The following is a 27,717-nucleotide window of genomic DNA, read 5'->3' as shown; positions in this document are numbered from 1 at the left end:
CCAAAGAGTTAGTGAGTTATAAGAGGATTAATTAGCAATTGGATTACTAATTGGTTCAATTTGATTGAGCAATGAGGCTTGTATTAAGTCTAATTGAATTAGATTTAATTTGATTTGATATGGATTCGATTTGATCAAGCCTAATTAGATTATGAGATAACTAAATTGCATGGAAGAATAATTTTTTGTCTGATTAAAATTTGGATTTGACTTAATTTCTAATTAGATTAGGATCTAACAAAGAGTATTTGAGTTTCTATTTAGACTAAAAATTCTCCTCTTCATGGGTGCACTAAATTCTAATTAGATTAGGATTAAATTGAGTTTGACTCAAGCACCAAGAGAGAGTCCAAAAAGATCAAAAATCCTCCTCTAATTAGGTGACTTCTAATTTCTAATTGGATTAGATTTTAATCTAAATAGTTTGGACTCCTAATCAGATTAAGATTTTAATTTATTTAGGTCTAATCAATTCTTAATATAATTAGAATTGGTTAGAGTTTTAATTGGTTTAAATCAGCCACCTAAAGAGGAGTTCAAAAGTGTTAGAACTCTCCCTCTCCATGCACCATAAGGAGTCCAACACCCACTTAGATTTTAGATGCTATATACCCCACACCTGCTTCTCCTTGTGCGTGTAAGAATTCATGATAATCTCCTTTTCTCCATGAGATATTATGGGTGCAAAGGAATAGGTGTTGGGCGGCATAAAAATCAAGAGTCTTAGGATGTTTGGACTCTTATCTCTAACCTAAAACTTTATCTCCAATTCCTATTTAAACATGGGATCAATATGGGGCAGCAACTAAGGCTGATGGAGATCAATTTGAGATGCCAAAAATCAAAGGAGTGTGCGTGGAAAATTCCCAAGGGAGAGGGCGCGGCATGAAGGGTCATGGTGTGAGGTAAGTTGGTTCCTATCTTTTCTTTCTTACCAACAACCAAAGGTTGTTTGTTAGGACCTTCTCTCCCATCTTTTGTCCTAGTTTGGGTATGGATTTTTTTCTCCTCTTTGTTCAAGAGTTGGATAAAAATTTTTACATCTCTAGCATAGAGATTTGGTGCATGGATTTTAGGAAAAAAAAAAAAAATTTTTTTCTCATGATCTCTAGCGTAGACATCATCATCCTCCTATTTTCTTCTTCTTCTCTCAGAGTATCTTGAGAGAAAAAAAGAGTTTTCAACCATCAAGATGCGATCTCTACAAGAAAGCTAGCACCCCACTGAGATTAAGAAATTTCTGATCAAATCGAAGTCTCGTATGGATATCTATAGAGGTCGGACGTTTGTGCGGTTTCAAAGGACCTTCAGAAGATATTCATGATCATCAGTTCGTGATGTAAAATGACTCGTGCCAAGGTATGAAGATTGGATCTTCTCTATTTATTTTTTTCTATTTAATTTCTAAATCTGAATCTGATCTCACATATATAGATCTATTTTATGGTTTTAAGTTTTAATCTTATGCATGCTTAGATTAAATTAGATTTAATATAAATTTTTTAAATTTTACTACATACTTGTTTTGAAAAATTTTTGTATGCATGAAATCATAAAATCTCAATATTGTTATGATACAATGGATAAAAGTTGGACAAACAAGCCAAAGAGCAGTCAAGTTTACTTTGATAGGGTGCAAAAGTTCATTAAATTTTCTATTGAGAAGGGATCAATAAGTAGAAAGATTTTTTGTCCATGTCAAAAATATACAAATAATTTTTTTTTGATCCATAAACTATCAAAGAATATTTAGTATGGAATGATTTTGTAAGAGAATATATTGAATAGGTGCTTCATGGAGAATTTATGTTGCCATCTTCATGCAATCAACCCTCACATATAGAATATAGATTTGATATTGGAATTAGTAATCTATAAAGAAATCCTATAAAAAAAGATGATATGAGGGGTTTGCTCAAAGATGCTATGCATTTTGGTGCTAAAAATTTAGAAGATTGTGGTAAAGAATAAGAAATAGATGTGATATCCAAGAGGTTTATATTTATTGATCTTATGCATGTTGAGAGGCCTCGACATTCATCTAATGATGAGACAGAATATCGGTATCATAATTTGTTGAAAGATTGTGATCAAAAATTATATTCGAGTTGTAAGAACTTTTCAAATTATTTTTTTGTGCATCTATTTCATTTAAAATATTTGAATGGATGGTCTGGTAGGAGTTTTACTATACCGTTGTAATTATCCAATGATACATTTTCTGAAGGCACTGCTTTGCCAACTACTTCTTATGAAGCAAAAAATTGATAAAGAAATTAGATCTTGGACATGAGAAGATTTATAGTTGTCAAAATAACTGTATATTGTATCGAAAGAAAAATGCTAACCAAGAATCATGCAATGTCTATAGATGTTCATGATAGGCATTACATAAAAAAGATAGTGAGGGTGATGTATTGAACAAAAATGGGTGCTACTCAGAGTAAGAACAAATTGATTAAAATTTTACACTATTTTTTTTTTGATACCTAGATTGAAAAGGATTTATGCATCATCAAAAACAGCTTTATCGATGAGATGGTATGATGAAAGTCATATAAAAAAATGGAATAGTAAGACGTTGAGATGATATTTTAGCATGGAAAGTATTTGATGATAGGTATCCTGATTTTATCTCAGATGTTTGCATCATTAGATTGAGTTTAGCTACTAATTCATTTTGAACTCTAAGTTCTACCTATAGTATTTAGTCAGTCATTCTGATTTCATATAATTTGCCACCATGGATATATATGAAATAGCCTTCACTTATCTTATCAATGATTATTCCAGATGATAAGGATTTGGCAATGATATTGATATCTTTTTGCAACCTTTAATAGAGGAATTGAAATAATAATGGACAGATATCGATGCATCTGATGCTTGCAGTGGTCAAACATTCAAATTGAGGATAGCTCTTATTTGGACTATCAATAATTTTTCTGTATATACCAATTTATCTGGATGGAGCATAGAGGGGTGTATTGCATGTCCCACTTATGGAGATTCTAAACATTCACATTGGTTAAATCATGGAGGAAAATTCTGCTATATAGGCCATCATCAATGGTTGGAAGCCGATCATCCATTTTGATTTCAATAAGATGTATTTGATAGTATTATATAATTATGATCTACTTCTATACCACCATCTGGAACTGAAGTTCTTATACAAATGTATGGGATGAATCATAGGTATGGTAAGATTTTCAAGTATTTTAAGAAAAGAGGAAGAGAAGATGTTGAAAGCTCCACAAATGAAGGGTTGACAGAGGATGTCATTACTTGGAATCTTGATTCAGAAGTATTTGAGGATGCTAACAACTTCTACAATGATGATGATCATATAGACGAAAGTCAAAATAATGATGACACAATGGAGGTATCTATATATAGAGTTTTTAAGTAGTTATGGAAGAAAAAAATATATTTTTTTTTATTTACCTTATTGGGAGTATAATTTTCTTAGGCATAATCTTGATGTTATGCATATAGAGAATAATGTTTGTGATAAATTGATTGGAACATTGTTAAATCTTGATGAGAAAAGTAAAGATAACTTAAGGCATGATTTGATTTGAAAGAGATGGAAGCTTCATCCTATATGTTACATAATATCCATTCGAGAGAAAGATCTTTTTCTGATATTTTAAAGAATATTAAGGTTCCTGATGGTTATGCATCGAATATTTTAAGATGTGTAAATCTCAAAGAGTAGAAACTTTCAAATCTTAGAAGTCATGATAGATATATTTTGATGCAAGATATTTTTCTACTGGCTTTAAGGTCATTGTTGCTATTATTGCTCAATTATCATCATTTTTTAAGTCATTATATTCGAAAGTTCTTGATCTATGAGAGCTTGATTAATTAGAGTCTGATATTGTACTTACACTTTATCATATGAAAAAGATCTTTCCTTCAGGATTTTTTACTATCATAGTTCATCTACTTGTTTATTTAGCTACAGAAGCAAAATTTGATGGACTGATACACTACAGATAGATATATCCTATTGAGAGGTGATATTTTTAAACTTTATATTTATAATTTAGAGATATTTAGGTATAAGCAGTGCCATACTCATATTAATATTTAAATAAATTTTTAATTATTGAAGGTATCTTATGCATTTAAAGGATTATGTACAAAATAGAACCTATCCCGAAGGTTCCATTATGGAAGGATGTATTACTAAAGAGTATTTGACATTTTATTTAAGATATTTTGAAAGTATATGATCATTTTTAATCGATCTCAAAGAAATTATGATATTATCAATAACTCAAAATTTATAAGTTCTTAAATGCTAGAAGAGTTGTAGAAAATGTTGAGAGTGTGATTCTTGACAAAATATTTTTGGCATGAGCTTATTGTTATGTATTATTTTACAATGACATAACATCTCAGTATCATAGGTTAGTATAGTCATACATTGTTTTCTTTCATGGTCATTATATATAATATTCTTAATCGATGTATTAATTTTTTTTGTAGTAATTTTTTGATTATTCAAAGATGAGCAAACAATAGCATTCGATCCAATTCAAAGATTGAGCAATGATAGTTGATCGAGTTATTCTCTGAATAACTTTTTAAATAGGCTAGTTATATGATAGAAAGGATTGATTTTGGAATACATTTATTAACATCAAATAAATCATACATTAATAATTTTTTTATAATTTTTAGGTACCAATGATAATGGAGAGTAATTATTTAGATGAATTAATTACCATTGGTGGAGGTCCTAATAATATTGTAAATAGATATAATGGTTTCATTATCAACAAATTCAAATTTCATACAAAAGAATATGATAAATTTAGAAACACTTAGGACAATAGAGTCATGATGGTAGTCGATGAAAAGACTTCTTATGGGGTACTTATGGATATTTTTGATTTGGATTATGATGAAAAATTTGAAGTAGCATTATTTCAATATAATTGGATGGATATAAACTCACCAAGAGGCTTAAAGAAAGATAGAATGAGTTTACACTTATAAACTTTTTAAGATTGGTAATACTGAAGTGCTATTAAAGGATGACCTATTCATTTTTTCATCTGAAAATCATCAAGTATTTTTTGTACAAAGCATGAAAGATAAGGATTGGGATGTTGTTGTAAGAACGAAATCTAGAGACTTGTATGTGATATGGGAAAAGGATTGGAAGTATGAGATGATGAGACTTATACATAGTGTCTACCTTATAATCTTACCTCAACTGATGATCTAAATGCTACAAGGTTGGTTAGGAGGGATATTGAATAAAAAAATATGGAGTGATTCTTAATTGGTAAGAGATATTTAAGATGTGCATATTCTGTACGAAATATTGTATTATATGGTTATGTTCACTTAGTAGATTTTGTTTGTTATTAGCAATTCAATCAATATTGTATTGGTTATTCGATAATGTTGGATTCTAGTCATGTAGCAAAAAATAAATTTTAAAAATTTTAAAATATGCATATCAAAAGCTTTAATAATTAAAACTGTCGAATTGAAACCCGAACCCTAGAATCACCTTGTAAATATCAAATAAAATAAAAACAAGCATGCAAAGAGATAGAATTTTATACTTCCTCCAATGATCAATATGGTAAGTATGTGATCTCCATAAGACTCTAAAATAGAAGTCCTCCAATGGTGATCCACATGGAAGTTGGCCAAGATCTTTCCTAACCGGTGCATTGCCACAGTCTTTTCTTTACAAGAACACTACCGGCTTCGAACTTGAAGAACGATCACATCAATGCTCAGTTATCTTCAATTTTATCACTAGAATCATGCCAAGAGAACTCTCTCCAAAAGTCTCACAGTCTAAGATTTGATTTTGTACTCCAACACATAGAAAAATCAAATCCTAGGGCAAACTAGCAACATTTACTAATTTTCTCACTACCCTTCTTACAACTTTTCCTCTCAATTTTTTCTTTGCCTTTTTCTTAGATTTTTTCCAAAATTTTTCTCCCTTATCACACACCAATTAGCTCTGACTTTCATCCAAAATATAACCCTTAGTTCATATGGGGCACCCCATATAAATAGGCCAAGAGGGGATGTGAAGATGGACCGAAGGGCACCAACTCTTGGCACTCCAAGTCTTCACACAGAGAATAAATTCTCTGTGTCTTTATTTGGCATAGAAGAGCCTTCACATAAAATGACTCCTCCTCTTCTACACCCTATAAATCCATCACATTAATTTGGCATGTAATAATTAAGAATTTGGATGAAAATGAGGAGATGGATAAGAGTCTTCATGAAGAAGGACTCTTCCACTTCTCGATGCATTTAAGGAGAGGGGTGGCATTTATTTTTGAGTGTGAACCTAGTGGGCATAGAGAACTCCTTTCACACTTAAAATACTTCCAAGTTGGATAAGAATCAAATTAAAATAGTCCCAATCCCATTAGATCAAAAGCAACTGATCTAGCTTAGCTCAAATACTTTGAACTGAACCAAATTAGGAACTTGGATTAATACAATATGCTAGCATATCAAATTAACCCAAGATTTATATTAAATCCTAATTAAATTAGATCAAGACTAAATTCTAAAGTGTGTGACTCATTATATTCTAAATCTAGCCAGCAGTGGACACAAACTCTTGATGTAACCCTTATCCGATCAGATTAGGTCAGCTCAAGAGTCCCAATCAACTAAGACTCTTCCAAATTAATTTTTAAATTAAACTCTTTTAATTTTAACAAGTTCAAAAATTAAAATTGATGTCTAGCAATGTATCATGACTACTTAAAAGATTTAAAATTTTGATAAAAAATTATCAAAATATCCTTCAGTGGCAAGTTACCGAGTAATTCAATCTTTCAGTCAACAACATCCCAGATAAGCTGTAGGTATGGAATCATGTCAAACTCAATTATTTATTTATATATATCTCGATTAGAAGGTGATGATTTAGTTGATTATATATTAAAAATCTCTTTCTAATTATCATCTTGCTTTGGCCAAAGACTTTCAAAATCATCGACCTTTGAGATCACATAGGATATTCGCTCTCCTTATTAGAAATGACTGATCCCTTATTGATTACTCACAATCTCTATATATATTTCACCACATCCAGAACACCCACACAGAAGAATCAGAGAATTAAGTTAGGAAGTGAACCAAAATATGGATATATGTACACAAGGTATCATGGCGATCTTAGGTCAAAGGATCACATACATAACTCACACTAGAGAATCATTAGTTGACATATAAATAAGACTCTATAAGATATTCTCTTGTAGGTCTATTCAGTGAACACATTCTCTAATGAGTACCCACATCCTTATATTAGTGTCACCACACAAGTAGTTGTGAGATCAATCACCCTCATCTCTGAGCATACATAGGACATGCTAATCTTATCGGTATCATTGATCTCTGACTTAATGAATCAATGACTAAAATTATTTTAGATCATGGCTATCAAGGATTTAGGTCTCACTGATGTGATCTCATCATGGTCCTAAAATCATTGTCCAAACCTATGAGATTCATTATAATCTTAAAATAATAATAAGATGCAGCATATAATGAATCGAAATATCTATTTTATTAAATAACAATATCAATTACATGAGTTTGGAAGATAAAATTATAGAAAATACCTGATCACATCATATATGTGATTGGCTTGAAGGACATTATTCTTTCAATCTCCCACTTACACTAAAGTCAATCGCCTTTATACTTGATGCCTATGCAATCAAGATGGCGGTCAAACTGCTTCAATGACAAGGCCTTAGTGAATGAGTCCGTAATATTATTCTTGATATCAACTCACTCCACAATCACATCGCATCTTTTGATTATCTCCTGAACGAGGTGAAACCGTCTTAGGTTGTGCTTAAATTTATAATGAGACCTCGATTCCTTGGCTTGAGCAATTGCCCTAGTATTATCACAATAAAAGGGCACTGGTTGTTCCATTCTTAGAACCACATCCAATTCTGAGATGAACTTCTTCATTCAGAGAGCCTCCTTAGTAGCCTCACTAGCAGCAATGTACTCAGCCTCAGTGACTGAGTCAGCAACAGTTTGCTGTTTGAAACTCTTCAACTTACTGCTTCACTATATAGGGTGAACATATATCCAGATATGGATTTGCTATCATCCGATCAGATTAAAAACTAGAATCAGTATAATCTTTTAGTTTTAAATCAGATCCACCATATATGAGAAAAATATCTCTAATCTTTCTCAAGTACTTGAGTATATTTTTCATAGCATTTCAATGATCCTCCCTGAGATCAGTCTGAAATCTACTTACAATGCCTAAGGCATAAGCCACATCAAGCCTGGTACACAGTATAGCATACATTATTGATTCTATAGCCGAAGCATAAGGAATAGAACTCATTCTATTTCTTTCTTCAGGTGTCTTAGGAGACATCTTCTTAAAGAGTTGTATGCGATGACCCATGGGCAAGTAACCTCTTTTACTTTCCTCTATGTTGAACCTCTTCAACACAAGGTCTATGTACCTAGACTGGGACAAACCAAATATCCTCTTTGATCTATCCCTGTAGATCTTTATACCAAGTATATAGGATGCCTCACCCAAGTCTTTCCTGAAAACTTTTGTGAGAGCCATGTTTTGATCGATTGCAATATAGGGATATCATTCCCAATGAGCAGTATGTCATCGACATACAAGACTAAAAAAACAACAGCACTCTCACTAGTCTTCTTGTATACATAAGGTTCATCCATACTTTTGATAAAGCCAAACGATTTGACTATCTCATCAAAATGGATGTTCTAGCTCCTCTATGCTTGTTTTAATCCTTAAATGGATCTATTCAGCTTGCATACTTGATTTGCTCTATAACTAGAGATAAATCTCTTTGGCTGAGTTATATAGACTTCTTTCTCAATATTTTTATTGAGAAGGGTAGTCTTGACATCCATCTATCATATCTGATAGTCATGGTATGCAGCAATAGCAAGCATAATCCGAATAGACTTGAGCATGGCTACAAGTGAAAAGATTTCTTTATAATCAATGCCTTATTTTTGCCTAAAACCTTTTGCCACTAGCCTGGCCTTATAGATCTCTACCTGACCATCTACTCCAATCTTCTTCTTGAAGACTCATTTGTAGTCTATTGGGGTCATACCCTCAGACACATCAACCAAAGTCCAAACTTGGTTGGTATACATAGAGTTCATTTCAGATTTCATGGCATTGAGCCATTTATCGGGGTCATTACTCATGATAGCTTCCGAATAAGTTGTGGGATTATCATTCTCAATGATGTGAGATATGTTATCATTCTCAATGATAAATCTATACCTGAGTGGTACATTACACACTCTACTTTACCTTCAAAGTGGAAGTATGTGTAGTGGTTGTGTCTCAACAATGGGTACATCTGGTTGAGAATCAACTGGTGAATTCTAGATAGGTTATAGGTTTTGAACTTTTTCAAGCTCAACAGATCTCCCACTATCCCCTTCTTGGATGAACTCTTTTTTCAAAAAAATGGTATGCCTACCAACAAACACATTTTGTTGAGTAGAGTGGTAGAAATAGTATCCTATACTTTCATTGGGATAACCTACAAATCTATATTTTTTTGATCTAGCACTAAGCTTATATCCATCAATATTTTTCACATAAGCAAGGCAACCCCAAATCTTAAGATGTTTAAGACTGGATCTCTTTCCTTTTCATATCTTATATGGAGTGCTAGAGACAAACTTGGATGGTACTTTATTCAAAACATACGCTGCGGCCTCGAGAGCATATTCCCAAAAGGAGATTGGAAGATTTGTGAAACACATCAAGGACCGCACTATATCTAATAAGGTGTGATTCCTCCTTTCCGTAATATCATTTAATTATGGAGTGTAAGGAGGTATCCACTGAGAGAGTATACCATTTTGTTTTAATGATCAAGAAACTCACTAGTCAAATATTCTCCTCTTTGATCAGATCGAAGAGCTTTAATACTTGTACCAGTTTGTTTCTTAACCATTGTTTGATACTCTTTAAATTTATCAAAGACTTCAGATTTATATTTTATAAAAATACATATCCAAATCTAGACATATCATTAGTAAATGTGATTAAATAGGAGTATCCACCTCTGAATTGAGTCAACATTGGACTATAAATATCCATGCGTACAAGGTCCAAGATATCACTCGTCCTTTCTCCATGTCCAGTAAATGGAGTCTTAGTCATTTTACGCATGAGATAAAATTCACAAGTTTCATATGATTCAAAATCATAAGGATCAAAGAATTTATCTTTGTATAACTTGTTAATTTTTGATTTATTTATATAACCAAGTCAACAGTGCCAGAGGTATGTGATATTTACATCCTCTCTCTTTTTTTTCTTCATATTATCAACATGAAGTACATTATAGATAGGAATAGAAGGCCATTATCAATATAAGTATTTTCATAAAATTTGTTAGAGAAATAGATAGAACAATCATTGTTCTTAGCTTTTATTTCAAATCCTTGTTCTAATAATAAGGGTACAGAAATAATATTTCTAACAACTTTAGGAATATAATAACAGGTCTTCAGTTTCAAAATTTTGTCCGAAGGTAACTTCAAAATTTTGGTTTCCACGGCTTCAACCTGAATGGACTCTCTACTAGCGCCGAACAGCTCGAAGTCATCTTTATTTAGACTCTTTATTTTCTGCAGATCCTGTAACGATTTGCAAAGATGTGAGCCACAGGTGGTATCCAATATCCAAAAATCTAAAATTAAAGTATTTAATAATAAGTTAGTTTGTATTATATACAATCCTTTAGCAACACTTGCTTGTTTCACATTTGCAAGGTATTCTTTGCAATTCCTCTTCCAGTGCCTCTCCTTGCCACAATGATAGCAAGTACCTTTGACTGAGAACTTTTTCACCTTTTTCTTGGAGATGCCAGTGTTAGGGTTCAACTTTTTTTTGAAACCTTTCTTGCCTTTCTTCTTATTGATCTTATCAATAAGAAGAATCGGAGCCTTTTCACTTTTGAAATGGCTCTCTGCTATTTTTATCATGTTCAACAGTTCAGACAGGCTGATATTCAATTTGTTCATATGGTAGTTAATAACAAATTGAGAGAAAAAATCAAAGAGTGACTGTCAGATCAAATTCTAGCTAAGTTTACCATCCATAGTGAAACCCAACTATCCCAGACGAGTGATCAATTTGATTATCTTTAGGATATGAGTTTGCACAGATATACCTTCAATCATTCGGGTATGGAATAACTGTTTAGATATCTCATATCTAGCAGTTCGACTTTATTCTCCATATAACTCTTTAAGATTAAGGAGTATAAAAAGAATATTCATATCCTCATGCTATCTTTGAAGCTCATTACTCATTAAGGCAAGCATGATGCACTTGACAGTCACACTGTCATCCTTCTACATCTTATATGTGGTCTTTTCTTCCTCAGATGCATCTTCTCTGATCGTATCAGGTGCAGGTGAATCTAGTATGTAGGAGACTTTCTCCTGAGTGAGAATAATTCTCAAATTTCTCAACTAGTCTACATAGTTTGATCCGATCAATTTGTTGGCATCTAATATGCCTCACAGTGATAGTGAGGATGCCATATATGTAGTTAATTTATAATAATAAGAATACAATATAAGTTGACAACTCATGATGACATGCATAACTAGATTAGGACTTTTGTCTAATTATGTCTTTCACTATTTAAACAAATTTCATAGCCCTCAAGTATGAAAAATAAGAAACATCCTTATGTTTCTAAGTGGGGTTGAGATCTCTATTCCTCACAAACATCTTGTGGATAGTACAACAAGCATTTATGAGTTCAAAAGTAGGTAACTCTTTATCAATTGTACTTCATACAATTCTCAATATTTTTCTCTCTTGCCCCTAGATCACTCATAGTCTTGTGAATAGTATAATAAACTATAGTATTTTAGTTAAGTTAACCCTTCAATCCCATATAGTCATACTTAAATAATACTGTCCTTGTGGATAGCACCACAAAGTAACACTATTCAAAAATGCTATAAGCATCAATATGCACTTAACCAACATCATATCAATTTCTATAATAAGTCTTGTGGATAGTGTTGGAAAATATGTTCCAAAAGCTAATCGTCAAGCTGTTGATGGTTGAGCAACCAAGTATTGTAATTGATTTGTTAACAAATAAAATATATTTTTGATATTTTCATCATAAGTTTTCATCTTCTAACGAACTCCATTGTTATGATGAAGTTCTTAGGACTATTTAAGTTCAATAAAGAGAAGATTTATCGATTAGTCTTTAAAACTGTTCACGACCAAATGATAGGCTGTTAATAAGGACGACAACTTCTATCGAGCATAGGTCGCTGTAGGCCATATGGGTTGGTTGTCCTCTTAACCAAAGAGTGTGGAGATACTGGTATGGCATACAGATGAGATGTAAGGATGCATCGTTATTGAACATGACCAACTCCAGAGCATTCTGCTATTGAGAATGTCTCTGATGAGATATAGGTATAAGTGTCTCTTAGACTTGAGATCACCTCAGTGACTTGCAAGCAACTCACTATACTTTGGTACTGGACTAACTGAATTTCTAATTCAGTGATGGAAGGCTTCTGGGCACAGTCAAGTACTTGCAAAGTCAGAGTGTGATCGAGATGAGATTGACCACTCTAAGAGTTGGAGAAGAATGAGTCGCTGTATTTCAATTTAGCAAAATCATGACCAGGATAATCCATCAGATGGATTTGATATTTTAAAATATACTGTGGACAACCTGATCAGAGTTGACAGTTAAACTCTGAGGTGTCTTATGATCATTTTGGTCAAGGGGATGAATTATATGGAAACTATATCCGCATGGGTTCTAAGGATGTTGTTCTACACATTCGACCTATTCGATCGTTGGGTACCATTGCTAGATGGTATCGGCTTAGGTTCGAACCTATAAGATCACACACATTAGAGTTCATGATCTAATCAGATGGTTGATCAATGATTAAGAATCATTCTAGGGTTAAATGATCAATACGATTGACATTTAACCTAGTACAAGTGTTTCAGGAGGATCGATTAGCAATATGATTGCTAATTGACATAATTTGATTAAGTCAATGGGCTGAGATTAAGTTTAATAGAATATGATTTAATTAGATTTAGTTTGGACTTAATTGGATCAAGTCCAATTGGTGTATTGGATAAGCCAAGTGCAAGAAAAAACTAATCCTAGTTCAATTAGGACTTGGGTCAACCTAATTTCTAATTTACTTAAAAAATTAAAATAGATTTAAATTTAATTTAATCTAATTAAATTAAATTTTTAATTGGATTAAGATCTATTTTAATTGGATTGATCTAATTTTGGTTTGATTTGATTTGAGAAACCAAGTTAAAACAAGTCATAAGATAGAATCCTAGGAAGACTAGGATTCTACCTTGCACCACATAAGCCCCCCATGCCCTCTCTCTTATTACACACTAATTCCCTCTTATTTTGTGCGACAAAAATCCTCTCCCAAGTTTTCACCATGCCCAAAAGGTTTCCTCTCTTCTTTCTTATATGGAAGATGGTTGTGGATCAAATCAAAGTAGGAATAAGTTTGGATTTCAAATTCTATGAGATAGAGTTTTAGAAATCCAAAACTCTTTCCTTTTTGCATCGATTTTATCCAAATTTTTTTTGAGATTTTTATGGATTTTATGGAACTTGATAGGAACCCTTTGCTGTTAGTCCATGCACAAAAAGATGGAGGGGGCACCCAAGAGTTGGGCACCCCTTATCTTGCCATATTTGGATAAATCTTGACTAGGTATTTAACCTAGACAGAGACTCTATCATATCTCTCTATATAAAATAAATTTTTTTATAAAATTTTTATAAAAAATAGATCAAAGAGAGTCCTTTAGGGTGTCCAAAAATCAAAGAGAAAAAAGGTTAGAGCTTGGAGATATAATAGACACAAGATAGGGTGTCTAGAGAGAGCAAAGAGAAGAAGAAGAGGGTCTTCTTCTAGGGTTGTTGTGTTCATCTCTTCCCTTCCTCCATCTTGAGTTTTCTGAGAGCATCTCAAATTTGAAACTCCTCCTATTTTTCATCTTTGAAAGAGTCCAAATCAAGAAGAAGGAGGCATCTGATCAACCATCGAAGAAGGATCAGCGCAGTACTAGCATACTGTGCTGATTTCCTGGAGCAGGATTTCTGATCGAGATTTGTGGGCTCGTGTGGATGACTTCTAGAGGTTGGACGCGTGTGTGGATTGCAACATCATCCTCAAGCCCAGATCAGTAAGGTTAGAATGTTTAACTTGCAAGGTAATAGATTTGATCTATTATTTATTACATATATTTGATGTAGCAAGGAAACATGTTGATATGATCAACATGTAGTTCATTCTCTATATATTTTAATTTTTAATTTAATATCATGTAATAATCATGTAATAAGATCTTAGATTTAGAAATTTTTTAATTTTATAAAATAAATTTTAATTTATTTTAGTCTTTCACTGTATGAACTTGAAAAAATTTCAAGATCTAACCCTGAAATCCTAGATCTGGTTCCTTCAATTGGTATCAGAGTCAGATTATTTATTACATGATTATTTATACATGCTTAGATTATTTTTTAGATTAGATCTAATTTATAATCTAATTATTAAATTTAAAATTAAAATTTTTAGATCAATCACGAACTGCAAGGTTGTCCTGCTGTAAAGTTTACCCCTTACAGTGCAAAGGTTGTCATAGTTCGTGTAGATCTATCTTTAATCATATATTTGTTAGATGTGATCTAGATTAAATTTATGATTTATTAGATTTAAAGTATATTTAAATCTAAAATAAAATTTTTTTGTTAATATAACCTGTGCAAAGAACCATTATATTTTTGTCTAAAAAATTTATACAGTTTAAAGTTGAAACTGTTTCAATTACATGAACATGTTTAGATTAGATCTAAAGTAGTTTCATGTTTATTTTATTTACATCTTGATTATGAATCAAACATGCAACTTGATTGGTAGAACCATGTTGTAAAATTATTTTACAAACATGAAAATTATTTTCAAAAAGCCAAACCCCAACCCTCAGCCCAAAACTTAATTGAGAATTAAGAAGTTGTTTTGATTAGGTTCTAGGATTGTGAATTGAAGAACCTAAGACACAAACCATAACACATTGAGTTAATGGGTTAGTGGAAATTAGGTCCATTAATTGGGTTAGACCTAAGGTTAGATTAAAGATGGACTTAATTAGAGAATTGACAAAATCTAATCAATTGTTGTCTTAGATTAGGTCAAAGATTCTCTAGATCAATTACAATAGTTGTAGTTGGTCAAGTCCATGTCTTTAATGAGAACCAAATGGACTTAATTCTTGGCTAAGTGATCTAGCACGAACTGTTAGGTTGATCCAATCGAAACTAATTAAATTAGTTGGTGTCTAAGGTAAACCAGACTAGTGGTTTTTAATTGGGAGCCCACTTATCTGGCCATTTCTGATGGTGTCTAAGGCAAGCTTTGGCAGACCCTCCCACCGATCAAACTTATCTGACCTCTTGATGAAATTATATTTTGATTGAATCACTTGACTATTCGAGCTGACCCATGTTAGCTAGGTAAATCAGTGTGACTGATTTAGGTGCTCCTAGACCAGCCCTTTTAATGGTCTCCCTTAAGCTGACTTGGTGAAGCCAGTGGGAGGATCATGATAAGCTGGTTCATCTGACCTCATCCTCTAAATCAATTAAATCTTCTAAAATTATTAGGTCCTTAAAATAAAATAGTTATGGTGATAACTAGATCATAGCCTCCCATTAAGTGGATAATAATGGGTCCATCAGTTGGATAATCATTGGAGGTCCAAAGGCCTGGTGCTTATCGACTGATAAAATTATCATTCATAATATGATTTTTTGACTGCATCTTTCTAAATGATGGTTAGGTTAGCCAACCAAAGTTGGGCCTAATCATTCATTGGCTAGATGGGCCAAGTATGGTCATGTTAATGGTTGGACCTAACCAGACCTTTTCAGTGGAGGCCAAAGCCTACTGATTAGGAATTGGGGCAAAATTAAAATTATTAGAAATTATTTAAAGAAATAATTGGTTATGAACCTACCCTTAGATGTACATGGGTTAGCCAACCAAAGTTGGGCTTGTGTGCAGTCTAAGTGGATTCTAGTACCCACTAAGAAATTAAGGTAATTTCTTGAATTGAAGGTAGAGGCTACCAATTCAAATAAAATAGTGGAAGAAATCTTTTGATTAAAGTCCAAATCTTTAGGTTTAATAAATCAATTACTAATTAGGTTATAATTTTTCTTTATACAGATATGGCCACTTTTCTATCGCTCCGATCATTGTTGGACAATGATAAGTTGGTGGAACCCAACTTCAGTAGCTGGTACCAAAAGTTGAAGATAGTTTTGGAGCATGAACGGATCCTATATGTGATAACGAATCCTGCACCTGAGGAGCTAGCTACCAATGCACGTGGAATAGTCAGAGATACTTACCAGAAGTGGCTTAGTGACCGGATCACGGTGCACTGCATCATACTGGCTGCCATGAGTGACGAGTTTAGTCACAAATTTGAGATGGCTCAGCCAAAGGACATGCTTCAAGTGTTGGAGGATGCCTTTGGCACACCCGATGACGTGGAGAGGCACAAGACTAGTTGTGCCATCTTCAATGCCAAAATGCGGGATGGTGCCTCTATCACTGATCATGTATTGTACATGATCGAGCTGATGGAGCATTTGAGCAAGCTCGGCTTTCTCTTGAATGAGCAGCTTGGGAAAGGTGCAATACTGAACTCACTACCTAAGTCTTATCTCCCATTCCTCACTCATTATATAATGACAAAGTCTGAAGTAAACTACCACGGGTTATTGAGGTTGCTTCAAAACTTTGAGAAGGATCACCAACTCCATAAGGAGTCGGTGAACTTAGTGGGAGGTTCGTCTTTTGGTTCTTGACCCTTTAAGAAAGGAAAGAAGAATAAGAAGAAGAAAGTGAAGAAGGTGCAAGTTCAGGTTGGGACATCAGTGCAGGGCCAAACCAAAAAGATCAAGCCCGATAAGAGTCAAGCTGAATGCTTCTTTTGCATGAAGCGAGGGCACTGGAAGAGGAACTGTCCTCAGTACATTGTCTCTTTAGATCCGAACAGGCAGAGAAAGTAGCAAGCTGTTGCTGGACAAGATATTTAGATGATAACTCCTTGCAATTTTTTTATTTATGATATAACTGACTGGGTATTGAATATCGATAGCCTTTACCATATTTGCAATTCGTTGCAAGGGTTGCACGTCAGTAGGAGATTCGAGTAAGGCGAGAGGTTCCTGAATGTTGGAGATTGAAGACCAGTTCTAGTTCTAGCATTAGGAATCTTGAAACTTGTATTTGAGTCCCATACCATTATTCTTAATGATTGTCATTTCTGTCTTAGTTTCTTTTTCAACATTATTTTTGTAGGCCTTCTGGCCAAACATGATTATGAAATTTTAATAAAGAAATAAGTTTGTAATATCATTATGAATGATGTTACTATTTTTTATAGATATTTGAACAATGGTGTGTATATGTTATCACAACCTATTAACATAGTCTATTCTACTGGCAAGCACCCTAGATTAGATAGTGTGTCAGATAACTACTTATGGTACTATAGGCTAGGTCATATAAATAAGAATAGAATAAATAAGTTGACTTAAGAGGGAATCCTTGAAGTCAGTGATTGTGAATCACTTCCAACCTGTAAGTCCTATTTTCTTGGTAAAATGATCAAGTCACCTTTTACTGAAAAAGATGAGAGAGCTACTGAGCTCTTGGGCTTAGTACATACTGATATAAGTGGGCCCATGAGCACAAGTGCTAGAGATGGATATTTTTACTTCATCACTTTCACAGATGATCTATCCAGATATGGATATGTCTATCTGATGAAACATAAGTCGGATTCATTTGAAATGTTTAAACGATCCCGAAGTGAAGTAGAAAAATAAATTAGGAAGAGTATTAAAACTCTTCGGTCTGATCGAAGAGGAGAATACATTTCTGGTGAGTTTCTCACATATCTAGGAGAGAATGAGATTCTCTCTCAACGGACTCCTTCAGGAACACCACAGCATAATGGGGTGTCTGAAATGAGAAATCGGACTCTATTAGACATAGTCCGATCCATGATGGGTTTTGCCAGCTTGCCGATATCTTTCTAGGGATATACACTCAAATCGACCTGTTATCTGTTAAATAGGGTTCCAAGTAAGTCTGTAATTAAGACTCCATATGAGATATGGACAGGGCATAAGCCTGCACTTTTACACCTTAGGGTCTGGGGGTGCCCGACTTATGTCAAACGGTTAGTTACAAATAAACTTAGACCTAGGTCTGACAAATGTACATTCATAGGATACCCCAAACAGACCAAAGGATATTTTTTCTACCATGCTGATGAACAAAAGGTGTTCGTCAGCCTTAAGGCAATCTTTTTAGAAAAAGAATTCCTTGGTGAAAGAACCGTTGCCTCTAAGATTGAACTTGATGAAGTTCAACAGGTAGAAGGATCGACACCAATAGCTAAACCTGAGTCGGATTTGATTAGATCAGATTCGGAGCCCAATATACCTACACCATTAAGGCGATCCGATAGAGTACCGCATCAGTCAGACGGATACTATGATTTCTTGATCCGAGATGGTGATCCCATCGAACTCGATGAGAACGATGAGGACCCAATCACCTATATGGATGCAATGCAGAGATCTGATTCCGAGAAATGACTTGAAGCCATGCAATCCGAAATGGAGTCCATGAAGGTCAACGATGTATGGACATTGGTTGACCCACCTGAAGGGGTTAAACCCATTGGGTATAAATGGGTTTTCAAAAGGAAGAGGGGCACAGATGGAAATGTGAAGATCTATAAAGCCCGTCTGGTTGCCAAGGGGTATCGTCAATGTTATGGTATTGACTATGACGAGATATTTTTTCTTATGGCAATGCTCAAATCCGTTCGGATAATGCTTGCAATAGCTGCCCATCTTGATTATGAGATTTGACAGATGGATGTAAAGACAGCTTTTCTGAATGGAGAACTGATCGAAGAGGTGTATATGATACAAACTGAGGGGTTTACATCCACAGATGAGTCCAAGATGTGCAAGCTTCAGAGATCCATTTATAAATTGAAGCAAGCTTCTAGAAGTTCGAAGATGCATTTTGATAAGGTGATCAAAACGTACGGCTTTGTTAAGAATGGAGAAGAGCCCTGCATCTATAAATGGGCAAATGGTCTAGTTGTGCTATTCCTTGTCTTGTACGTGATGACATTCTCTTAATCGAGAATGATATCCCTGCACTACAGAAAATAAAAGTTTGGTTGTCATCATAGTTCTCCATGAAGGACTTGGGTGAAGCATCCTACATCCTAGAGATGAAGATCTATAGGGATAGATCTAAAAAGATGCTTGGATTATCCCAGTCCACGTACATAGATACTACGCTGAAGAGGTTCAGCATGAAAAATTTCAAGAAGGGCTATCTACCGATAGGCCATTGAATTTCTCTCTCTAAGAAGGATTGTTTAACAACTCCTGAAGAGAGAGAGCGTATGAGTAGAGTCTCATATACTTTGACCGTGGGATCTATCATGTATGCCATGACATGTACAAGGCTAGATGTGGCATACTCACTAGGAGTAGTGAGTAGATACCAATCTGATCCTAAAAAAAATCACTGAAAAGTGGTTAAAGCCATCCTTAAGTATTTGAGAAATACTAAAGACCAATGGTTGGTTTATGGCGAGTCAGATATGAAACTTGTGGGGTTCACAGACTCCAGCTTTCAATCTGACCATGATGACAGTAGAAGCATGTCAGGTTATATCTTTACTTTGAATGGTGGAGCCATTTGCTGGAAGAGTTTTAAGCTGCATAGTGTGGCAGACTCTATTTGCAAGGTAGAGTATATCGTAGCATTGGATGCCATGAAGGAAGCTATGTGATTGAGAAAATTCATCACCGAGCTCGGAGTAGCCCCCTCCCTCGATGGTCCCATCCTGCTTTACTGCGACAGCACTGGTGCCATAGCTCAGGCGAAGGAACCCAAAGCACACCAGCGGATGAAGCATATTTTGCACTGCTTCCACTTGGTCTGGGAGATCATGGATCGAGGTGACGTCGACCTTCAGAAGATCGATGGAAAGGAGAACCTGGCCGACCCCTTCACTAAAGTCCTGGTGATAAAGGAGTTCGACAACCACAAGTCAAAGATGGGTATTAGATACTGTGTCGAGTGGCTTTAGGATAAGTGGGAGTTATTGGAAAATATCTCAAAAGTCAATCGTCAAGCTGTTGATGGTTGAGCAACCAAGTATTGTAATTGATTTGTTAACAAATAAAATATATTTTTGATATTTTCATCATAAGTTTTCATCTTCTAACGAACTTCGTTATTATGATGAAGTCCTTAGGACTATTTAAGTTCGATAAAGAGAGAATTTATCGATTAGTCCTTAAAATTGTTCACGATCAAATGATAGGCTGTTAATAAGGATGACAACTTCTATCGAGCATAGGTCGCTGTAGGCTATATGGGTTGGTTGTCCTCTTAACCAAAGAGTGTGGAGACACTGGTATAGCATACAGGTGAGATGTAAGGATACATCATCATTGAACGTGACCAACTCTAGAGTATTCTGCTGTCGAGAATATCTCTAATGGGATATAGGTATAAGTGTCCCTTAGACCTGAGATCGCCTCAGTGACTTGCAAGCAACTCACTGTACTTTGGTACTGAGCTAACTGAATTTCTAATTCAGTGATGGAAGGCTTTTGGGTACAGACAAGTACTTGCAAAGTCAGAGTGTGATCGAGATGGGATTGACCACTCCAAGAGTTGAAGAAGAATGAGTCGCTGTATTTCAATTTAGCAAAACCTTAGCCAGGGTAATCCATCAAATGGATTTGATATTTTGAAAGATAATGTAGACAACCTAATCAGAGTTGATAGTTGAACTTTGAGGTGTCCTATGATCATTTTGATCAAGGAGATGAATTATATGGAAACTATATCCGCATGGGTTCTAAGGATGTTGTTCTACACATTCGACCTATCCGACCGTCGGATACTATTGATAGATGGTCACTTCGATTGGTATAGAAATTTATTCCTATACTACCGACTTAGGTTCAAACCTATGAGGTCACACACATTAGAGTTTATGATTCAATCGAATGGTTGATCAACGATTAAGAATTGTTCTAGAGTTAAATGATCAATATGATTTACATTTAACCTAGTGCAAGTGTTGCAGGAGGATCGCTTAGCAATACGTTTGCTAATTGGCTTAATTTGATTAAGTCAATGAGCTGAGATTAAGTCTAATTGAATATGATTTAATTAGTTTTAGTTTGGACTTGATTGGATCAAGTCCAATTGGTTTATTGGATAAGCCAAGTGCAAGGAAAAATTAGTCCTAGTTCAATTAGGACTTGGGTCAACCTAATTTTTAATTTGATTAAAAAATTAAAATAGATTTAAATCTAATTTAATCTGATTAAATTAAATTTTTAATTAGGTTAAGACCTATTTTTATTGGGTTGATCTAATTTTAGTTTGATTTGGTTTGCGAAACCAAGTTAAAACAAGTCATAAGATAAAATCTTAGTAAGACTAGGATTCTACCTTGCGCCACATAAGCCCCCGATGCCCTCTCTCTTATTCTATGCCAATTCCCTCTTATTTTGTGCGACAAAAATCCTCTCCTAGGTCTTCACCATGCTCAAAAGATTTCCTCTCTTCTTTCTTACATGGAAGATGGTTGTGGATCAAATTAAAGTAGGAATAAGTTTGGATTTCAAATTCTATGAGATAGAGTTTTAGAAATCCAAAACTCTTTTATTTTTGCATCGATTTTATCCAATTTTTTTCTAAAATTTTTGTAGCTTTTATGGCACTTGATAGGCATCCTTTTCTGTTGGTCCATGCATAAAAAGAAGGAGGGGGCACCCAATCTTGCCATGTTTGGATAAACCTTGACTAGGTATTTGATCTAGACAGGGACTCTATCATATCTCTCTATATAAAATAAATTTTTTTATGAAATTTTTATGGAACATAGATCAAAGAGAGGTCTTTGGAGCATCAAAAAATTAGAGAGAGAGAAGGTTGGAGCATGGAGATATAATAGACACGAGATAGGGTATCTAGAGAGAGCAAAGAGAAGAAGAAGAGGGTCTTCTTCTAGGGTTGTTGTGTTCATCTCTTCCCTTCCTCCATCTTGAGTTTTCTTAGAGCATCTCAGATCTAAAACTCCTCCTCCTACTTTTCATCTTTGGAAGAGTCCAAATCAAAAAGAATGAGGCACCTGATCAACCATCGAAGAAGGATCAGCGCAGTACTAGCATACTGTGCTGATTTCCTAGAGCAGGACTTTTGATCGAGATTCGTGGGCTCTTGTGGATGACTCCTAGAGGTCGGACACGTGTTCGGCTTGCAACATCATCCTCAAGATCGGATCAGCAAGGTTAGAACATCTAACTTGCAAGGTAATAGATCTGATCTATTGTTTATTACATACATTAGATGTAGTATAGAAACATGTTGATATGATCAACATGTAGTTCATTCTCTATATATTTTAATTTTTGATTTAATGTCATGTAATAATCATGTAATAGGATCTTAGCTCTAGAGATTTTCTAGTTTTATAAAATAAATTTTGATTTATTTTAGTTTTTCGCTGCATGATTTTGAAAAAATTTCAAGATCTAACCCTAAACTTCTAGACCTGGTTCCTTCAGATAGTACAACAAGCTCACTAAGATCTTGATATACTCTATTGACTAAGCTTGTTGTACTATCTGAAAGAAGGCCCTTGTAGTGTGTACATCACTATTCAATCTAAGTTTGAAACTTAATAAGACCAAATTAGCCAGGTCAGTAGGTGGGAGGCTCTCCGTAGCTTTTCTTAGACACCAACAATGTTGGCCAGGGCAGCATATGGACCTAACTAGAAATCCATCTTTCTTCCTTACCTAGACACCAATTGATCAAATAAATTTGATATTTGATTTGTAAGTGAATCTCGACATTACAACTTAATATAATTTTATGAAGGGTCTTTGAACGACACATCCTAACTACTACTACTATATAAAATATACTATACAAATTATGCAATTCAACATGCTTTACAAGTTATAATAACAATCATATTGACATGCCAAAAATGATTATGATAACTATAAAAGGGTGCCCAAAATGATTTACATATATAACAAGTTTAGGTGCCCAAAATGATTTACATATATAACAAGTTTAGCCAAATTGAAACAAACCCTAATCGAATTAGGCATGCATTATACCCTTAATCAAAAATTGATTCAAGCATCAAACAACCATGAATCAATAAATTTTATATTATCATAAATTTATAATTTTAATAACTAAAATTTAAATTGATGATTCAAATAAAGTTAAAAATATTTTTTTAATTTTGAGATCGATGTTAGAAATTGATGCAATGTTTTTGGCAATATATGAACTAGAACAATTTTATATTACAACTTTACACTTGTTTGATCGAATCTTACAAGGGTGGCTCTGATACCACTATTGGGTTTCAATCACATAGTAAAAAATAAATTTTAAAAATTTTAAAACATATATATTGAAAGCTTTAACAATTAAAACTGTCGAATCAAAATTCAAATCCTAGAATCACCTTGTAGATATCGAACAAAACAAAAATAAGCATACAAAGAGATAGAATTTTATACTTCCTCCAACAAGCAATATGGTAAGTAGGAGATCTCCACAAGACTCCAAAATAGAAGTCCTCTAATGATGATCCGCATAAAAGTTGGCAAAGATCTTTTCTAACCAGTGCACTGCCGTAGCTTTTTTTTCACAGGAATACTGTCGGCTTCAAACTTGAAGAACGATTACATCAATGCCTAGTTATTTTCAATTTTACCATTAGAATCATGCCAAGAGAACTCTCTCTAGAAGTCTTATAGCTTAGGATTAGATTTTACACTCCAACATATGAAAAAATCAAATCCTAGGGCAAACTAGCAACACTTGCTAATTTTCTCATCATCCTTCTTACAATTTTTCCTCCCAATTTTTTCTTTGCCTTTTTCTCAAATTTTTTTAAAAATTTTTCTTCCTTATCACATATCAATTAGCTTTGATTTTCATCCAAAATCTAGCCCTTATCCCATATGGGATGCCCTATATAAATAGGCCAAGAGGGGATATGAAGATGGACCAAGGGGCGCTAACTCTTGGCACTCCAAGTCATCATGTAGAGAATAAATTCTTTGTGTCTTTATTTATTACACAAGAGTTTCACGTAGAAGGACTCTTCCTCTTCTACACCCCATAAATCCATCACATTAATTTGGCATGTAATAATTAAGAATCTAGATGAAAATGAGGAGATGGATAAGAGTCTTCATGAAGAAAGACTCTTCCACTTCTCAACACAATTAGGGGGGGCAGCATTTATTTTTGGGTGTGAGACCTAGTGGGCACAGATGACTCCTTCCACATTTGAAATACTTTCAAGTTGGATAAGAATCAAATTAAAATAGACCCAATCCCATTAGATCAAAAGCAACTGGTTTAGCTTAGCTCAAATAATTTGAACTAAACTAAATTAGAAACTTGGGTTAACACAATGTGCTAGCATATCAAATTAACCCTTAAGATTTATATTAAACTCTAATTAAATTAGATCAAGATCAAATTTCAAAGTGTGTGATCCATTGAATTTCAAATCTAACCAGCAGTAGATACAGACTCTTGACGTAACCATAATTCGATCAGATTAGGTCAGCTCAAGAGTCCTAATCAACTAGGACTCTTCTTAATTTATTCTTGAATTAAATTTTTTTAATTTTAACGAGTCTACAAGTCAAGATTGATGTCTAGCAATGTATCATAACTACCCAAAAAATTTAAAATTTTGATGAAAAATTATCAAAATATCCTTCAATGGTAAGTTATCATGTAATTCAATCTTTCAATCAAACAATATTCCAGATGAGCTGTGGACATGAAATCATATGAAACTCAATTACTTATCTATATGTATCTCGATCAGAAGATGATGATTCAGTTGATGATATATTGAAAATCTCTTTCTAATTATCATCCTGCTTTGGCTAAAAACTTCCAGAATCATTAACCTTTGAGATCGCATAAGATGGTCGCTCCCCTTATTAGGAGTGACTAATCCCTTATTGATCATTTACAACCTCCATGCACACTTCACCACATCTAGAACATCCCACACAAGGATATCAAAGAATCAAGTTAAGAAGTGAATTGAAACATGAATATATATACACAAGGTACCATAGAGATCTCAGATCAAAGGATCACATACACAACTTCCATCAGAGAATCATCCACTGACATGTAAATAAGACTCCATCATATGTTCTCTCACAAATCTATTCAGTGAACTCATTCTCTAATGAGCACCGACATCTTTGTATTAGTGTCACCACATAAGTGGTTGTGAGATCAACCATCCTCATCTCTGAGCATACATAAGACATGCCAGTCTTACTGGTATAATTGATCCCTAACTCAATGAACCAATGATTGAGAATATTTTAGGTCATGGCTATCAAAGATTTAGATCTCACTGGCATGATCTCATCATGATCCTAAAACCATTATCCAGACCTATAGAGTTCATTATAATCTTAAAATAATAATAAGATGTAGAATATAATGAATCAAAATATCTATTTTATTAAATAACAATATCAATTACATGAGTTTGAAAGATAAAATTACAGAAAATATCCGATCGCATCCCATATGCGATTGGTTTGAAGGGCATTATTTTTTCAGATAATTTATCCTAATCAATTTTTATTTCTAATTTATGAATGTTAGGTGTTATCATGCCTTGACGTAGATGACATGATGATATTAAGTTGCTGACTTCCCATGATGGATTGTACTTTGATCAGTCCTGCCAGTCGAGGCAGTATAGTAGTTCGAGACTGATCCATCATCCATATAGCAATTCGAGGCCAATCTTTCTTTATCCATGTAGCAGTCTAAGCCACAGCATGATCATTCTACTGATGGGGATGCTTGCATAGATGATATACACATCTAGAATAATTTAATAAAAATATAATATATTCATGACTATTAAGATTTAAATATTAATTTTAGTTGATTGATTTGTAATTTGTTTTTCCATTTGATGTGTTTGTTGTAGATGCATTAGGGAGAGCATGGATTAGATGAAGACCCACATGAGCTAGAGATATTTGGTGTTTAGTTGATGGTGAGAGAGTCGTCATCCGATGCAACCAAATGGGGTAGCGAATCAACAAGGCTGCTAGATTGTTGATGAGCATCTTTAGTATTATTGCACGGAAGAGTCAGCTTTGTCCCTTGAGTTATGCTAAATGGAATGATATGCTTCCTACGTATAAGCTTGAGATTCTACCAGTAATAGAGATAAAATGAAGACTTAATAATTTTTTGTTAATTTATTTGTACTCAATTAATTATATTATTTAATAATTGAATATCCTTTTTTGCTTTATTGTAGAGTAAATTCATACTTTCTCCAGACAACCATGAATGGACGCTGAAGTCCCTTAATCAAAAATGGAAAGAATTCAAGGTAACACTGAAGGGGAACTATAAGAGAGAGGGATTGATGGAGGACGATGTTGCTAGTATTTATCCTCCTGATGTAGATCCTCATAGGTGGAGGGATCTTGTTCATTATTGATTCTTTGAGAGGAGATTGGTAATTATATATACCCATCATATATCTTATATTATGTTGATTAGTCATATATATTGGTCATATATACAAGATATATCACACTCTCTACTTTATTTTGTAGATATATTCTTGTTGGGTATAAAATCCCCCCCCCGGCCGAAGTTTGTAAAGGACCGATCTTTTCAGGGCTCTTCCGGCTCCTGACCTTGTGCATGGTGCCTCTCCGAACCTCCTCGATCATCCGAACTTCTCCGATAGTGAACTTCTGCATTCATCCATCGGGCCGCCCCGAAGGCCCTCTAGGACTCACTGTCTGCCAACCTTCTATAGCAACCGACCCCTTGAGTTTCTACCCCGAACTTCTCTCGGGCTTCGCCAGCATCCGAGCTTCCCCGACAATGTGATTTCTACGATAACCAGACTCCACCCGAGTTTCTACGACGGTCGACCACCCTCTGGATCCTAATCGAGCTCCCACGAGAGCCGAACTTCTACTACGAGCGATCTATTCTGAGCTCCTACCGCAGGCTGGCTATCCCAGACGTTTACTGTAAGCAAATTTCATTCAAGCCTCTACTATGAACAAATTTCTTTCGAACTTCTATTACAGGTAGACTTTAGCCGAGCTACTCCATAGTGAGTGGATTTTGGATGAACTACTATGACGAGACACCACTCCGAGCTTCCACGATAATTGGTCCTCGCTCGAGCTCCTACAATGGACAGTCCCCTCTCGACCTCTCACGAGAACAGGATCCCGTCTGAACTTCTCTAGTGGATGGATTCCGGACGAGCTTCTATAACGGACGAGCTCCAGCAGCTGGGTCCCTGCGATAGCCGATCACCTCCGATGTTTGTCGAGCCTCCCCCACGCTATCTGAAGTCCATCGCTGACCGACCTCCTACCAGGCTCCCCATAAAATCGGACTTCCCCGACAGACGAT

At 34.5% G+C, this 27,717-nt stretch overlaps 1 pseudogene; it reads left to right on the top strand.

The window, feature by feature from the left end:
- The first annotated feature begins 885 nt into the window (after positions 1-885).
- LOC140853137 (uncharacterized) lies at positions 886-4,431 on the top strand (annotated as a pseudogene).
- Positions 4,432-27,717: the final 23,286 nt, after the last annotated feature.

This window comes from Elaeis guineensis, chromosome 13 (genome assembly GCF_000442705.2).
Source record: "Elaeis guineensis isolate ETL-2024a chromosome 13, EG11, whole genome shotgun sequence".
Classification (NCBI taxonomy): Eukaryota; Viridiplantae; Streptophyta; class Magnoliopsida; order Arecales; family Arecaceae; genus Elaeis; species Elaeis guineensis.
The sequence above is the reverse complement of the archived record's forward strand: the minus strand, read 5'-3'. Positions and strand labels throughout refer to the sequence as shown.